Raw genomic sequence first — 16,918 nt, 5'->3', positions numbered from 1 at the left:
GTTTTTTGTTTTTTTATAATTAAAAAAAAACCCGTAGTTATAATTTAATTTATTGTATTATTTAATTGTTTTGATGATTACAATGTTATGCATTGCTAGTTTACTCTCTTTTGTGTATTGTTGCATGAGCTTTTATGTTGATGCTCTTTTGTATTCTCCTTAAGGTATTTGTACAATTTTTATTGTTTAAATATGTTTTTAAACATTTAACTAAATGTAAAATTAAATAAAACTGCTTATATTTGCCTGTATATGTACTGTATGTTTCTTCTCTTGTTTGAACTGAAGGTGTTTGTACAGTATCACTCAAAACACACCAAGAGACAAGAGTTGCAGTCAAGCTTTAAAAGTTGATTGTGCTGATTTCAGACCTTGTGTCAAAACTGTCTCTTAAAATGATTTTTGTTTATGTCTTGGAAACTAAACCTTCAGTAGCATTATATTTTTGTAATATCAGAAGTATGCAGTGTCGGGGGTAACGCGTAGCAAGTTATGTAATCAGATTACTTTTACAAGTAACTAAAGTAATGCATTATTTAAATTTACAATAAAATTTCTGTTACTTTTTCAAACAAGTAATGCAAGTTACTTTGTTTTCCTATTTATTCACTGACATGTCTCCTGATGCAATATTGTAGTGCATTACTTTTAAAAGCTTTCCCCAACATTGCCATTCAATATGCTATATTAACTCCCAACAACCAGTTAAAAAGGAATGGAAGAGAACCCAGATAGCATGCGGATGTGGACCACTTAAGGCAATGATATGGCACTGCTGGCCTTCTTATGGCCCGTACAAAATATATGTAAGCCCACGGCCCACATGTAAAATAGCAACAATGGCCCAAATGTATCAAATCACACGTGGGCCTCTGTAGGCAAAGATGTGGTGTTCACGGCAATGTGGAATCTGAATGTGACCCTAAAGTGGTAAATAGTGAATATGCCCCAAATAGTGCCAACCAAATGTGGTCCACCTTTGGCAAAAATGTGGCACAATCGACAAAGCCTAATCAGGCTGTAAACCAAATGTGGTCCACGTATGTTTCAGCAAATGTGGCCCAGGTATATTAAAACATATCTGGGCAAAGATATGGCAGAGTGAGCACTGGCTAATGTGGCTGTGAGCTTAAGGTGGCCCGTATATAAAATGACAAATACTGCCCAACGAATTATTAACAATTTGTGCCACTTTTGGCAAATATACGGTACAGTCAGCATTGGCTAATCAGTGTGTAAGCCTAACTTATCCCACATTTGACATGTCTAACATGCCCCATATATTATAAAACAGATGAGGGCCACTTCTGGTTTGAATGTTGCACTTGACACTGGCTAATTGAAAGTCTGAAATTGTAAATATGGCCGAATAGAATTCGGCTGTTTTTAATGGGATGCAACACAGTTAACTGATGCAGGATGATCTGGATATGAGTCTTAAGAAGGCTACATACCCAGCTATTTATTTTTTGAAACATGCTTTTAATTGCAGTTTTTTATATGTGTACTGTGCAGCATAAAAACAGAAATACTATAATGATAGCTCTTACTGTCAAGGTTTCTGTTCATTTGGACTTTGTTTTCGTTTTGCACAGTTTCCCTTGTTGTGTTGATTGTGTTATTCTGTTCAGGTGTGCCTAGTTAATTATTCTTGTTTGGTCTGAGTACTAAAGTTCCTGCATGTTCACTTTGAGTTTGTCTGGTCTTACGTCTCCATGTCTTAAATGTTTCTGTGTAACATTGTGTTTGGATTTACCCTTGTTGGATTAAAGACTTGTGATATGCAACCTTTCATCTTCGTTGTGTGCTCTGTAACACTGCGTAGTTGTGACGCTTACAGACTTACTCTGTAGGTAGAGTCTGAGTGAGAAGCGTTTAGGTTCAAACTTGTGAAGGACTATTTTTAAAGTATTGGAATGTGTCTTTGAATATTTATCTGTGACATTTGAATTGTTGCTCGTGCAAAGCCTGAGTCAGGATGATTTTACCAAGTAGGACACGTTTCTGGAGCTAATTTGAACATTTGGGGAATACATTTTTACATTTCTCTTTAAAATATGTTTAGTATTGTTGATGCATTACTCACTTAAGGCTTAGTGTGGCCCACATAATGTATATTTATGGTTTATTTGGTTCATTATTAGCTAAAATGTGGCTTGCTTGTGGACCACTGCCAAAATGCCACTATTCTATGCAGCATATGGGCCACATGAGGAATGTGGGTAGGACCACAGTTAAAATAAAAAATCAACTGTAGCCCACATTAGGGCCAGTTTTGCTGTATTTGGTTGGCTTACATGTGGCAATGCTACGGTTTACTTGAGGCCCAAATCTGGCAAACAGGACCAGACTGCCCAAATGCCATGGAGCAAGGTGTTGAATCTGGGCCAGAATTAAAATAAATGCGAGCCAGTTCTGCTTTATTTTATTTATTTATTGTCATGGCTGACATGAGGCCTTCCTATGGGAAGGGCTTGTGGCCCAAATCTGGCAAACAGGAGTCGGTCAAGGAGTCATTCCACACAGTATGTGGGCCTGATCTGGGCCTCAGCAATATTGATATCTGGGAAGGTCCTGCTTGGTGGCTCTGTTTCAGCTTTTTCTTAAGAAACCAAGTGAACCTGAAGTTCTCTGTGATGATCAGGTACAGCTAATGTTAATTAAGTGGGCTTTGAAGAACATCTCTGGTGTTTAATTTGTTGAAGAGTGCTGGTTTGTATGGTCAGATCTAATATGCAATGTTGGGGAAAGTTAGAATATTGTGTTGCTCCCTAAAAAAAGTAGTAGTTACTTTTCACAGAAAGTAATGTGTCTTTTGCGTAATATTTTTCTCATCTTGACTGGGTTTGCTTGTTTATTTTTAATATAAAAACTGTTTGATCAGGGTTGGAGCTAAACTCTGCAGCAGATTGGACCTCCAGGGAAAGATTTGAGGAACCCTGGGCTAGCCTTTCTTATTGTTTGCTCTCTCAAATTCAATCCCTGACTGAGTTTGGACCTTCATCTCATTTTTGGTGTCATTCTGCAATCATCTGATTGTGAAAGTGAGAGAACGTCTGGAGCGTCTGTACATCAGGTGCTCAGAATTACTGTCATTTTCCTGTGCCTCGTGTAGTTTTCTTCTCATTCCCCTTCTTTGCCAGAAGACTGCAATGCTCTAAATCAGGGATGGGCAACTTTGGTCCTGCAGAGTCTTCAGTGTCACATGATCCTTCAGAAATCATTCTAACATGCTGATTTATTATGTGCTGCTTAATATTTTTATTTGGAACCTGTGATGCTTTGTCCAGGAAAAGAAAAGAAATCCTTTTTATATACAGTATGTAAGTCTTTATTATCACTTGTTGTTGATTTAACACATCCTTGCTTAATAAAATTATTAATTTATTTTTAAATAATAAAGTACATGGTGTCAACTATTGTGTGTGTGTGTGTGTGTGTGTGTGTGTGTGTGTGTGTGTGTTCCGCTCCACTGAATTTTAATTTATCGCTGCACTAGATATGTGTTTGACCTGTGCCATTGCATTTTGTTTCACTTTCTCGCTTTAACCAAACTTCTGCATGTCTGTTAGAAAAAAAGTACTTCTACTTTTTTAATACTTGAGTGCAATTTAAAGTAGTACTTTTTACTTTTACTCAAGTATGTTTTGGGCCAGATACTTCTACTTTTAATTAAGTCAAATTTTCACTGAGTATCTTTACTTTCACTTGAGTAAAATCTTTGAGTCCTTTTTACACCTCTGTACAAAGGTCTGTTGTACAGTATATGCATGAGCAGCTCCACATGATGCTGTTATTATGAAAAGCGTCCAGATGATGGCAGCATTTTGAATATAACTGGACAGCAAACTGAGCTGAAGCTTCACACTACACTTTTTTAAGTAAAACACTCAGTATTAACCGAGTGAAGGAGACTTATTTGTGTTGTCCTTTGCGAAGCAGTGTGTTTGGTAGGGTTTTTTCCTCATATACCCTACAGTGAATGTCTAACCACCTTTTCTGCATTTGTTGTTTAGGGCCCGTTAAATCATTTTTGCATAAGAGCCCAGGGCTGACCTGCTGTGCCACTGGCCCTTCCTCAAATCTGCTAGCAAAGAGTACATACAACAGTCACTTCAGGGAAGTCATTTTATCATTTACTGTGTAATCATATGGGTGGCAAGCCCCCTGCGATTCATTTTAAAGCTGTGTTTGAGTTAACAAAATGAAGTTGTTTTGTTGTGTTTTTAATATATTACACACATTTTCATGCATTTCATATGAAGTTTAAATAAGTTTCATAGGCAATAAATGTGTTTAATTATGTGAGAACCTGCAGTGCCCAAACAAGAGATGGCAAATTTGAGAGCAGAGCATATAACTTACATATAAAATACACAAACAGCTAATGGTGTGATGGATGCTGCTCTACATTTCAGGTGAGGATAATGAGGAAATTACCTTGTCTTTCATTGCTCCCTTCACCAGGTGTGTTCCAGATGAGACACTAGTGACCTGTTCCCTCCAACGTCCACACTTCATAGGCATCGAAGTGAGTAGTGCATATGGATGCTCACTGCTAATTGTGATTCACACATAGACTAACAAAACATTTAGGGCTAATGAGGGGGAAATCAGGAACTGCACAAGACTACAAACTAAAAGACTACAAACTAGGAGCACAGGCAGGCAATGGGATAGTATTGGGTGTTATATCCTAACACTTGTATGTCAGGCTTAGTATTAAGTTTTTCATGGTAAATCACTAGAACTGCTGCTACTACTACTATCTAGTCTATGTTCAATGTTATAGGTTTAAATGTTATTTCATGCAGGTCTTGCAAAGTCTTAATCTGCTCTTCCACAATTCAAAGCCTTAAAAGTTCTTAAATTGCAGAAAATCGTATATTCATAAAGTCAAGACATTAAAAGTTGCATACATTTAAAAAAAAAAAAAGTCTTGTTTTCCAATACAAATATCTAAACATTCTTAAAGGATTAGTTCACTTTTTAAAAAACTTTTGCTGATAATTTACTCACCCCCATGTCATCCAAGATGTCCATGTCTTTCTTTCTTCAGTCGAAAAGAAATTAAGGTTTTTGATGAAAACATTTCTCCATATAATGGACTTCAATGGGACCCAAACGGTTCAAGGTCCAAATGACAGTTTCAGTGCAGCTTCAAAGGGCTTTAAACGATACCAGACGATGAATAAGGGTCTTATTTAGCGAAACGATCAGTCATTTCAAAAATAAATAAAAAAGTTTAAGTTTTATAAGCACAAATGCTCGCCTTGCTCTGTTCTGTGATGCGCGTTTGTGATGTCACGAAATACGCAATGACGTGGAAAAGGTCACGGTTGATTTAGGCGGAAGTACCGAGTCAGTAGGCTTTTTAATATTAAAACACTCAGGATACGCACACGAAATGGGCATTTTAAACGATAAACTGACACAAAGACATTTGAATATGTGTATATGGTCCTCTTTCCGCACATTTGTAAACACTGACTCGGTACTTCCGCCTAAATCAACCGTGACCTTTTCCACGTCATTGCGTATTACGTGACGTTGCGAACGCGCATCACAGAACAGAGCAAGGCGAGCATTTGTGCTTATAAAACTTAAACTTTTTAATTTATTTTTTAAATGACCGATCGTTTCGCTAAATAAGACCCTTATTCATCGTCTGGTATCGTTTAAAGCCCTTTGAAGCTGCACTGAAACTGTCATTTGGACCTTGAACCGTTTGGGTCCCACTGAAGTCCATTATATGGAGAAATGTTTTCATCAAAAACCTTAATTTCTTTTCGACTGAAGAAAGAAAGACATGGACATCTTGGATGACATGGGGGTGAGTAAATTATCAGCAAAAGTTTTTTTTTTTTTAACTAATCCTTTAAGTCAAGATACATGTGCAAATTAAAGATGGGAAATCTTGTGGGGTTTTTTTTGAGAAACAAACTAATTAAGTGAGTTTATGCTTAAAACAAGAACTAATATCTGTCAATGAGGCATAAATACTTAAATCTGAACTTTGAAGTTTTGCTAATGCATTTAGCAAATGTTAATGTTAGCAACATTTAGAGAACATAGAGACATACTGAGTTCCCTTTCATTTATTTCTTGCATTGGTCTTAAAAAGGTCTTCATTGAATTTACTAAAAAGATTTAAGGTAAGTGGTTGCAATCAATTTATTTTATCCACATTTAAATAAAAAAAATATGCTGAAAGTTAGTCAACTTAATTTTTTTTTATTTAAATGTAGCTAAACTAAATTGATTGCAACCACTTACCTTAAAAAGTATAATTTCTTTTCAGTGAAGAAGTCTTACATGTGCCTAAAAACTTGCAGAAACTCTGTATTATTAAAATTTAAATCATGCTTAATTTAATGTCAAAGGTTCAATGCATGCAACCACAAACACTTGCATTAAGTTTCAAATTCTGTCTTTGCTGACGGTGTTTAATAATCATGAAGTGTAATAACAAAGTGCACTATAAAATAGTTGTATTATATAATAGTATTATTTTGTTCTTATTTTATTTAAAACATAAATACATAAAATGCAATAACACCCTTATTACTATTATTATGAATCATTATTTTATTGTTTATGTTTAAATTGAATGGGTCACACTATGTGCAGTGTGCATGAGCACCAAACCAAATCTCCAGGTGCTCTCATGACAAACTGATGTGCATCCCTGTCTATAACATCAATGCATTTTAATAACACACTGAAAAAGAAGAGGGGGGGGGAAGAAATGACCACATCTATATTAACATGGTGCATTTTCGACTCAGCTCTTCGCCGTTAATGTGTAGTTACGTCAGCTACAAAACCATAATTCTGTTGCCATCAACCGTGATGTAGTCTGTTCAGGGTTTCATATGTGGCACACACCTCCACAATCAGCACATCTGCTGTGAATAACACAACAATCCAGTCCACCTCTTGATCTGAAGTGTCAGATAATGCTTTTCCACTACATTACTCAAGCTGTTGACATCACAAAGAGAGCAAGAAACAGCTTGCTTCCTGCCTTCTGAAAGGTATCACAAATGTCAAGCGTTTGTGGTTTGTCTTTAAATGAGGTGAATCACCACACACTTCAGCATCTTTGTTCTGCTGCCTTTTGTTTTGCTTGTAGCGAGAAAGATGATTATCAAAGCCGAGCGAACGTGGAGACGAATGCGCTGCTGTGGAGAGATGTGTGGCGATAGGCAGTCTGTTGACAAACTGTGCTTCAGTCTTACACAATATACTGTTTATCAGTGCTGTTTGGCAAGCGTCGCTAGTGATTCCAACTAAAGCTTCAGGCAAAATGTCATGCTTTTTTATTACTCCACTGTATTTTTGTTTATGCATCTTTTTGCATGCTGTTGTAGGGTCACAGAGGTCGTCCCCGTGAGTGTCTGAGCTGTTTGTGCAGTTTTCTGTGATTGCTCAAGAGTCGCAGGCAGGAAACGCTCAGTGCCATGCAGGTAAGAGTCTGAGCGCATGTGTGGAGGTCTTCAACACCCACTCAACTCTCACCCGGCAAGACAGCGTCAACATTTTCCACTCGCTCCCCGAGAGCTTAATGCAGCTAACGAATCTAGGGCAGAAGTGCTGGTCAAAAAATAACTCATATTTTCCACCACATGCATAAATTATGAACCTTTTTTATGCACTGGTAGGATACAGTTTTTCACTCAAAACACAATGCTGACAACAACAGAGACTGATCTGGTTTGCATTTGTCTGGCCTGGCTGGAAGTCTTTAAGTGGATATAAAAGTGCAAGTGTATATCACTTAAGTGTATGTCTTCAGTAGTTGTTTTAAATGGTCATGCAACATACATTTCTGTGAATACAAATACTCCATGCAGTCTCTTGATTGTTCATGAAAGCTGCATTAATAATAATAATAATAATAAATTATTATTATTGTCACCCCACAGTGTAAATGTACTTTTTGTGTAATTTTCACTCTGAAATGCCTATAAGCTTCACAAATAATTACAAAGAAACTGCAGGAATTAACATCAAATTTGATATGAAATTTTGAAGTTGGAAGTAAAATTTCAGTCTTTCTATTTCAAAATTATACATTTAATCCAATGTCTTTTTGTAATTATTTGTGAAATTTACCTGCAATTTCTGAGTGCTTCCTAGATGGTTTTTTTAAGTAAATCCTACACCATTCTTTTAATGTAATGGTTTTATGGAAAATTAGCAGATAAAGTTGCAAAAAAAGCTGTTATAGAAAGAATGAGTGGGTGTCAAATCTTGCCTTTGGACCTCAAGTGCTAAAGCAACCAAATAAACCAAATATATATATCTATATATATATATACACTATATTGCCAAAAGTATTGGCACCCCCTTCTAATGAACAGGTTTGACTATTTTAGTAATTTCCATGAGTACAAATCTTAATGTTTAAGCATATAATGATATTCTAGGGAATTGTGTGCTTCTAATTTTATAGCAACCGTTTGGACAGAACCCTTTTCTATTCTAACATGACAGTGTCTCTGTGTATAAGACAAGGTTCAAAAAGACATGATTGATTGAGTCAGTGTGGAAGAACTTGACTGATCTGCAGAAACCTCTGGTGTGACTTTAAATGCAGACCTTGAGCCAAAAACTCATCACCAAACACCAATAAAATGTGTTGTTTCTTAAATGTGCCATATTATGGAGCTGATATAGCAATACATATCAATCCTTGGTGTTTTCCGTCAAAATATGAGCAATCGTGCCGCTTCACTTCTAACAAACAGACGAACATGTGGGACTAGAACTAATAAAGCATCTGGGATGCCATCATCTCTGCCTTATTTGATCCATTCGCTTCAGAACGAACAAAGAGTCCTCGGCTTTTAATGAATTGCTTCCACTTGAGTGTCATGTTATACAAATTAAAAGATTATTGTGAAGCACTCATGTCTCTGTGGTGAGCCTAGTGTCTCCATCTTTATGGCATCTCTGTAATCAGTGCCAAGGAGAGAAGCATGTGAGGGGCATTTAGAGGCTGTGATGCTGTGAATGATGTGGAAATGGAGATGAGCGTTTGTTCCCAGCATTGATCCGCAGCCAGAGATTGATGGTGGGAATGGATGTGTTGATTTGTTTTCCCACACTCATGTGTACATTTACTTTCCTGCGCTCAGAGTTTGATTTGTTATCATGGGAAAACAAGATGGTGGATGTTTCTGTGGTTTGGTGGAGCTCTAGTGTGAACGGAAGCGACGAGGGCTCGATTTCACCCTGAAAAGGATTTAATTCGCTATGTTAATAAAGAGTATTATATGAAAGAGGTATTAGGCTATTTATTGTAAAAAGAATAAATGTTCAGTGAAGACTCTGTTACAGCAACAAAACACTAGGAACAATAACAATTATTTGCTTTCTTTCTTTTCTTATTTATCTATTTATTTTATTTATTTTTTGTCAATTTGCATCAAGCATAATACTATTATTTATTTATTTATTTATATTTTTCTGTAAATTTGCATGAAGCATACTACTAATCTGTATTTGTTTATTTATTTATTTATGTTTGGGCAAATTTGCATCAAACATAATACTAATTTGTATTTGTTTATTTATTTTATTTATTTTTTTATTGGTAAATTTGCATCAAGCATAATACTTTTTATTTATTTATTTATTTATATTTTCTGTAAATTTGCATCAAGCATAATACTAATTAATATTTATTTATTTATTTATTTATTTTTGGGCAAATTTGCATCAAGCATAATACTATTATTTATTTATTTATTTATATTTTCTGTAAATTTGCATCAAGCATAATACTAATTAATATTTATTTATTTATTTATTTATTTATTTATTTTTGGGCAAATTTGCATCAAGCATAATACTATTATTTATTTATTTATTTATTTATATTTTTTGGTAAATTTGCATCAAGCATAATACTATTTATTTATTTATTTATTTATTTATTTATATTTTTGGGCAAATTTGCATCAAGCATAATACTATTATTTATTTATTTATTTATTTATTTGTATTTTTGGGTAAATTTGCATCAAACATAATACTAATTTGTATTTGTTTATTTATTTTATTTATTTTTTTATTGGTAAATTTGCATCAAGCATAATACTTTTTATTTATTTATTTATTTATTTATATTTTCTGTAAATTTGCATCAAGCATAATACTAATTAATATTTATTTATTTATTTATTTTTGGGCAAATTTGCATCAAGCATAATACTATTATTTATTTATTTATTTATTTATATTTTTGGGTAAATTTGCATCAAGCATAATACTATTATTTATTTATTTATTTGTATTTTTGGGTAAATTTGCATCAAGCATAATACTAATCTGTATTTGTTTATTTATTTATTTTTTGTAAATTTGCATTAAGCATAATACTAATTTGTATTTGTTTATTTTTATTTATTTTTTGGTAAATTTGCATCAAGCATAATACTATTTTTTTTTATATATATATATTTTTGTAAATTTGCATCAAGCATAATACTAATTTGTATTTGTTTATTTAGTTAGTTAGTTAGTTGTTATTAATCATGTTTTTTGAAGATATGTTCTGTTCTTTGGATGTTAAATGAAAGGTCTTGATATGAACTCAGACATTTCCTCTCATTCTCTCACTTCTCTCAAGTGTTCTGAGATGCAAGTAAATAAAGAGCATTATATGAAAGTGAAAGTGAAAGTGAAAGTGAAGTGACATACTGCCAAGTATGGTGACCCATACTCAGAATTTGTGCTCTGCATTTAACCCATCCAACGTGCACACACACACACAGCAGTGAACACACACACAGTAGTGAACACACACCCGGAGCAGTGGGAATATATGAAGGAAGTATATGAAGGAAGTATTAGGCTATTTATTGTTAAAATACACAAAACATTTCACAAAAAACTTTTGAACAAAAAAAAACAGTTCATTGTTCTAGACAAGGACAAAATGTATTTAGTGTTTTCGTCTTTTTGGAGACATTTTGGCAATGACCTGCTCTGGTAGATTACTGACCAATTATAGTCAGTTACTGATTACAGATGACATGATGAAAACTGCAGTTAGTAACGCAGTCTCATATTAGGTCATGTATTCTGGATACTTTTTAGATTACTTTTAGATTACTTTTAGATTACTTTTTTAAGCTTGTTTTAAACTTACTAATCGTAACATGTTTAAATAAAAAAGCATAGAGAAAGAAAATGTTTTTTTCATTTTTTGATATCAACATCATAAAATGCAATAAACATTATATTACACCGTTTTTTCCCTCAAACTTAATGTAAGAACTGCAGTGGGTTTTTGAGTTAAAAAAGATACTAATCACAAAAATGTAAGATAAAAATAATTTAAACACTTGAACGCTCAACATTTAAATATTTTATATGTTTACCTGTATGTCAATGTGACCATGAGAAAACTGTAAACATGCAAATTGTTTAATTATTTAATTTAATTACTCAGAGATTTCAAGTAAATATTTTATTTTAAGGAGTTTGGTTGACAAAAACGTTTTACATGAAACAAAAATAAACAGCAATGACATTACACACCCAAAGTCTTCCAGATCTGAAATATCTTTGTCCAGATTTCCCGAATCAACAGTTACCAATAACTTACTTAATTATTTGTTTCACTCATGGTCCAACAGCTTGAGAGGTGCTTTTCCCCTCAAATTCAGACGCATTTGCACATTTATTCATACGACATTTATGAATATAGTTCAAACTAAATGGTTTGACACACAAAAGGATTTGTAGAAAGGAATATGTAAAAGAGAAGAAAGAGGAATACGGGAGAATCAATAAATGATGAATAATTTAATTACAAGTACTTATTTTTTAGAATCTGATTACATCATCCAGATTACAAGTAATCAGTTCCAACCCAGCTCTGGCCATGCTTGATTTATCATTTCAAACCTGACCAAAATGTCTGTTTTTAAAAGATTTACTTATTATAGAAATAATATACTTTAAAAGAATTCATTAAATATTAAATGCATATTAAATGCAATTACTTGTATTGTCTAAAGTGCACTATACTGAATATTGACAAGCATATACAGTATAATAAACTAAATTACATTTACAGTTTAACTCTCTGTAACTCTGAATAGAAAATCTGAAGTGCTTCTTCTGAATGTAATCAGTTCTGGTTTTTAATTAGGTAAAACTGATTGTTTCCCCCTTATTCTGGTTTCAGCCACACTGCCACTAAATGATCTGTAACTAATACTAAACTGTATTAGCTTTTCCTCACACAGAGAAATACAGCATATCAAGTGTTAAATGTGTTTAAAATCAAAAGATAGATACATTTCACATGAATCAATGAATGTTTTTTACACTGCATGCTACAAATTATTTTTAGTTTTTTTCCTGATTCTTGTTGTACCATAATTCATTGATTTAATCCAAGTCAGATATTTTATCAATGTGACTATATCAGCTTTAACACATTAGGTTACACTGAAGGAAAACATTTAGAAATAGATCCTTGAACAGTTTCAGGTGACAATTGAGTCAATATTCAGGGTTAGAATTCTCTTCGCCATCATTTCATCATTCTGTAATGAATTTCTGCTGCTGAGATTGGTAGAAAATATCCTCAAACATGTGTTGAAATCAAATCATGTTGACTTGCTGTTTCTAATGAGTTTTGCAAAAAGAAAGAAAAGAAAACACACAAAAAGTGTTTTAGTGTACTGAGAAAAATAGAAGTCATTTAAACTAAAATGTTTAACATCTCTGAAGCAACCAACATACATCAATATGAACAGAACTAATGTTTATGGGCTAAATCAGGCAGAAAAAGGTAACAATTTAATTCTATTTCCAGTGTGTGAAGGAGTGTGCTGACATTATTAAGCAGGATTGAATAAAACAGCTCAGATCTGTTCACTGAAGACTCTGTGTTACTGCAACAAAACACTGGAACAATAACAATTCTTAGCTTTCTTTTTCTTTTCTTTTTTCTTTCTTGTTTTCTTTCTTTATTTTTTATTTATTTTTATTTTTTTGTCAATTTGCATCAAGTTTAATGCTAATTTGTATGTATTTATTTTGTTAGTTAGTTGTTACTTAGTTAGTTGTTATTAATCATGTTTTTGAAGAAATTTTCTGTTCTTTGCATTTTATTTATTTATTTATTTAGTTAGTTAGTTAGTTAGTTAGTTAGTTAGTTAGTTAGTTAATTAGTTAGAATTAACTAACTAACTAATCCAAAGAATTTTCTGTTCTTTTGGATTTTATTTATTTATTTAATTAACTAACTAACTAATCCAAAGAATTTTCTGTTCTTTGGATTTTATTTATTTATTTAGTTAGTTAGTTAGTTAGTTAGTTAGTTAGTTAGTTAGTTAGTTAGTTAGTTGTTATTAATCATGTTTTTGAATAAATGTTCTGTTCTTTGGATTTTATTTATTTATTTATTTATTTATTTAGTTAGTTAGTTAGTTAGTTAGTTAGTTAGTTAGTTAGTTAGTTAGTTAGTTAGTTGTTATTAATCATGTTTTTGAAGAAATGTTCTGTTCTTTGGATTTTATTTATTTAGTTAGTTATTTAGTTAGTTAGTTAGTTAGTTAGTTAGTTGTTATTAATCATGTTTTTGAAGAAATGTTCTGTTCTTTGGATTTTATTTATTTAGTTAGTTATTTAGTTAGTTAGTTAGTTAGTTAGTTAGTTAATTAGTTAGTTAGTTAGTTAGTTAGTTGTTATTAATCATGTTTTTGAAGAAATGTTCTGTTCTTTGGATTTTATTTATTTAGTTAGTTAGTTAGTTAGTTGGTTAGTTAGTTAGTTAGTTAGTTGTTAATCATGTTTTTTGAAGAAATGTTCTGTTCTTTGGATTTTATTTATTTATTTAGTTAGTTAGTTCGTTAGTTGGTTAGTTAGTTAGTTAGTTGTTAATCATGTTTTTTGAAGAAATGTTCTCTTCTTTGGATTTTATTTATTTATTTAGTATTAATCATGTTCTGTTCTTTGGATTTTATTTATTTATTTATTTAGTATTAATCATGTTTTTTTAAAGAAACATTCTGTTCTTTGGATTTTAATGAAAGATCTTGATATGAACTCAGACTTTTTCTACCGAATTCTCTCATTCTCTCCAGAGTTCTGAGATGCAATCCAGTGAGTGTGAGAGTTTACTCTCAAGAATAAAGCTTGTATTTCCTTATTATCATTAGTGGTTCCATGAATTGCCTTTAATATCCATGGAATATTTCTACTGCACTAAAGTATCTTTATATTGGAAAAAAAAAAAATTCACACTCTTTTTTTTTTAAAGTAAGGTTCACAAAAAGGTTCTTTGAGGAGCCAGAAAAGGTTCTTCGATGGCATCACCGTGAAAACCCCCTTTTGGAAGCTTTATTTTGAAGAGTGCAGTATACGGCTGCTGTTCTTTGCTGATGAACCTGAAATTCCTGCTCTGCACCTAAAGGGGTCAGTCAAATTCAGCTTTCCTCTCAGAGCCAGAGTCAGAAGAGCTTTACTGTCCTCATGTGTCCTTATACTCTGTACAGACACACTGTAAGAGACAGTGGGACACCTAACAACAGTGCTATACTACTAATAATTATTATCACAATTATGTTAATAATAATATAAAATATGTTTCATTTTATGTCTTTACTTCATGCTGAGCCTAAACAGGAAAACGTAACCAAAGAGCTATTTCTACCTGCTTTAACACATACAACTAGTTTTGCTTGGTTTAAATCAATCTATGTACTTCAGTGATGTTCAGTGATGTTTAATATTATTTTAGACCTGAATAAAACCAGTTAATTGTAGATCTAATCATTTGTTTGTCTGTTCAAAACATCAATTCAGAATGTTTAACACTTTAATCTAATGTTAATTTCCAGGAAATAATGATCAGTTTCTCCAGCATTCATATACAAAGAGTTTAAAAAAAAAAATCATGCATGGGCATTCAAGCTGGAATTCAATGGATTAGCTATTGTTTTTGGGTTTTTTTGCTCAATAGCAGTACATCTCTGAATTATTCTGCCTCCTCATTTTACAGTCTGATGCTATAGTAACTGGATTATTAATAAATGTCAAATGCAATCAAGGGAGCATGAATTAACACATGCAACATGCCTGCTTTCCCAGAGCTTTTGCAGTTTGAAAGGATCTTTTTTTTTCTTCTTCTTCTTTTTCTTTCCCTTGTTCTGCTTAATGAGGGGAGAATTTAGAAAAAAAATAAAAAATACTTACCACATTACAATATATTTGACATTTATTTATTAAAGAGGAGTAACCCCTTGAGATGAACCATCTCGTTTTCGAGGGGGTCCTCAAAATATTATTTTTCTTTCTTTCTTTCTTTCTTTCTTTCTTGTTCATAAATCAGAAATAGAAATAAACAAATATTGCAGCTTGTACTAAATTTTCTGTGAAATGATAGAAACCATACTAGTTTAAAAAAATACCACTTTTGACTTCCAGTTAATAATCATCAGATGGAGAACACATAATTAACATGTACATCAGTCATGAACACACAGACATGTTCAAACACGTGTTTTTCTGTCACAGAGGGGACTTTCCATTGACTTTATTATTTTATTTTACCTGAGCTAATGTTATTTTCTATCCCATAACCCCACAAACAAACCTTTCTCAATCAAAAAGCATTTTTTAAGAAGACTCCAGAAGATTCCAGCTCTTACTATCACATCGGGGACGTTTGGTCTTCACAATGTAGACAAAACCTGAGCCCCCCCCCACACACACACACACACACACACACGGTGGTTTGTGTTCACTCAAAGACCTAAACAGTTATCCATCATAAGAATCTACATCCTGTCCAATGCCACATCAGTGTCCCTGTGCTCTGGAAACACTGGCCCCAAAGCCGCTGTTAAACATCGAGTCCTCGCCCTCTCACCACTACAAACACACCACACCAGCTCGACACGACTCTTCAATCTCCTCCAAGGAAAAAAAACAAGTTAGCAATTAATGCAGTGAATCAAATCATATAGCTGCCGCTCGATCCCACCAGAAAACTGAGCTTTCCTGAGAATCCTGCACAATAATAAACTGAATTTTAAAATGAAACTAGAAAGCACAACGCCATTAATGTTTCATAATTATAGATTTAGATACAGGAGTGTTTGGATCATGTTAACAGTGATGTTAGATGTGCTGCTGCTTCAAGTTTTAAAAGATTAAAAATATTTTTTTCCCCCAAAAACATAAAATGATACAAATGTTTGTTAGAACTGTTTGAATTAATTGCATTAATTATAAAAATGAAGGCACTGACTATGAAGTTCTGTCATGCTCAACTTGACAGTTAAACAGTTAAACTAATTTCAACAACTAATTTTTAAATTCAAATTTAACAAATAACCAAAACCAGATGGCAATAATGAATGCTGTGATATCAATCCATCCATTCTCCAAATCTTATAATATTAATATTAGAATAATATTATAATATCAAATCTATAATATCAATAGAATACTAAAGTCAGAAACACATGTCAGTGTTATTTTAGTATCATTCAGATTCTATTTTGAACCCTTGTTTTCATTTGAATAATTTTGTTGTGTGTTTTTGTCATTTTCAGTAGTTTTTGTTTGCTTTATATTTGTCTACATAGTTTCATACATTTTTATTTTAGTTTTTATTGTTTTAGTTTGTCAAGTTCAACTAAATTAAAATGACAAATGTTGCTTTAGAAACTAGATGAAATAAAATGTTTTTTATATTTTGTTTTATGTCATTTCGTGATTATTTGAAGAAATGGAAATATTTTTTAGTGGTTTTAACTTTAGTTTCAGTTTTAGTTCACTGTAATAGCTGTGATGATCCGCATCCATTCAAGCTGCTAACAAACTTAGTGCTCTGCTAACATCTGAATCATTTTAATGCATGGTGATGTGTGTTGAACTGATA

The sequence above is a fragment of the Barbus barbus genome (assembly GCF_936440315.1).
Source record: "Barbus barbus genome assembly, chromosome: 36".
Classification (NCBI taxonomy): Eukaryota; Metazoa; Chordata; class Actinopteri; order Cypriniformes; family Cyprinidae; genus Barbus; species Barbus barbus.
This window is presented reverse-complemented; position numbering follows the sequence as displayed.